The sequence below is a fragment of the Lathyrus oleraceus genome, chromosome 7 (assembly GCF_024323335.1).
Source record: "Lathyrus oleraceus cultivar Zhongwan6 chromosome 7, CAAS_Psat_ZW6_1.0, whole genome shotgun sequence".
NCBI lineage: Eukaryota > Viridiplantae > Streptophyta > Magnoliopsida > Fabales > Fabaceae > Lathyrus > Lathyrus oleraceus.
In genome coordinates this window covers 543,401,605-543,403,775 of record NC_066585.1, presented here as the reverse complement: position 1 = coordinate 543,403,775, position 2,171 = coordinate 543,401,605, and positions in this window count along the sequence as shown.

The window sequence follows — 2,171 nt, the reverse complement described above, 5'->3', positions numbered from 1 at the left end:
TAATTATCCGATAATATTAAAATAAACCCTAAGTTATTATTCCATACCATTTTTGGGATGTCTATACGATTCAATGCAATGATATCTCTCATAAATCTCAATACAAAAAATCCGCAATCGACCGAATTATTTTGCTGAGGACACTACACAGAAAAACAAACAATATATATATAGTTAATTTCTTACAAACACTATTATAAGCAAAAAAACAAACACTATTATAAGCAAAAATAAGATACTTAATATATACCTGAACTCTGACCCAGGTAATGTCCTTCCTAATGCGGTAATTCTTTTTCGATCTAAATTTTAGTATTGCCCTAACAAAATAAAAACGTATATTGAGATCAATCTGACAGACATAATTAAATATAGAAATACACACGAATATTTAGGGGAATTTCACTTACGTGTCAACCGTCTTCTTCAAACCCGGATATTTACTCCAATCACCCGATAACGAATCGAGATAATACACTATTAGTCTCGAAAGATCCATAGCAACCAACACCCAGTGGCCACTGTAAAATAAAACAAAAATTTAGATGAATGAAAATTTTCTACGTAAAAGATATACATAGATTAGAATGAAATTATTAGAAAGAAAATCTAACCCGTTGCCAGAATTAAACGGTAAAAAATACAAACTGGGTGTAGTATTATCGCCGGCCGCCATGAATCTATCGACTAGATCATTCTTTACGGATGTTGGATTTTTCGATATTAACGTTGCGTTGACACGGGAAGCAGCAATAAAATTGAAACGGTTACACAATTCAGTTCCCCGCATCAATTTGTCATACATATACCTTAAATAGAAACATAATAAATATTAGACTACTCATTGAAATGTGTAAATAAATTGTTCAACTAAGTAAATTATAGATTGATCGGAGTACCATATGTATGTATGAATGATAGCGATGCCCAATTCGTCGTGCTCAAAAAGTTGTTGCATGTCCTCCTTTCCAATTATTTCGAAATGAGCTTTTCCGAAAACACCTTCATCAAAATCTATACTACGAATGGACCCGTCCATAATATCGGACTCTTCCACCATTTTCTCAAGACGCATCATAATTTGAGATTTTGTCCCGGCCGTCGTTGGAATATCCTTCGTTGGAATATCCTTCGTTGGAATATCCTTACCATCGCTTTTCAACTTTCGACCGGGAACCTAAAAATTCATATAAAATAAATCATTACTTTTTGTGATGCAAAAGAATCGTTGTGTATATAATTCAATGGGTATATATATTTGTACCTCTTTTTGAGATGCAACCGACTCGATGCGTCTTGAAATCCCTTTACCAGCTTTAGGGGTGAGTCTTGTAGGAGTCTAACATTACCATGTAATAAGGATTGATTAAATATCATAATTGTAGCTGAATTGAAATGTGAATTCTAAATATTCATAATCATTTAGAACATATATACCTCGGCATCAGGGAAAATTAGATCTGACGGCCAACCAACAAAGGATCCGACTGCATCTCGCATCAACGTTGTCTCTGAAACAACGTCGGGTAATGGTAGACGGGCGTCCGTATCTAATACGAGGTCAACCGAAACTTTCATAAATCCCACCGGGAGGGGATTATGGTGAAGTAATTCACCCGAAGTATTGTGCACTTTTCCCTTGCCAACCATGCGATAAGTTGGTGACGATAGATACAGCTGACAAGGTGAAATGCCCTAAACCAATAATAAATGTTATTGTTAACTTGTATATGTGTCAAGTAAAAAAGTGCTATTTTAATTTCATAATAACATATATAATTACCTCGGGAAATTTCGGTTGATGATTGATACTAGCTCGGTCACTAGTATCTTTTGCCTCGGAAGCGCACCTTTCCTCTCTATACCTTGCATTCTCGTTTTGCAGTTGGAGTACTTGTGCCCTTAACTCCGCCAAGGTCTCCATCACCTCTTTGTTGGTAGGATTTTTTGTTTTTGTTTTTTTATAAAATGACGACGGAGTCACACAAAAACCCTTACCCCTCACACGACCGGAATACTCAGGAACATTTAGTACTCGACTAAGTACGCTCCTGCAATCCTGGACCTCGGTTGAAGGTACGGTTTGGGATAAAGTCTCCTGAAATATTATTAGAGGAGATTAAAAATGAATTATATGTCTAACAAAATTTTCGATATAATTAAAGAAATAA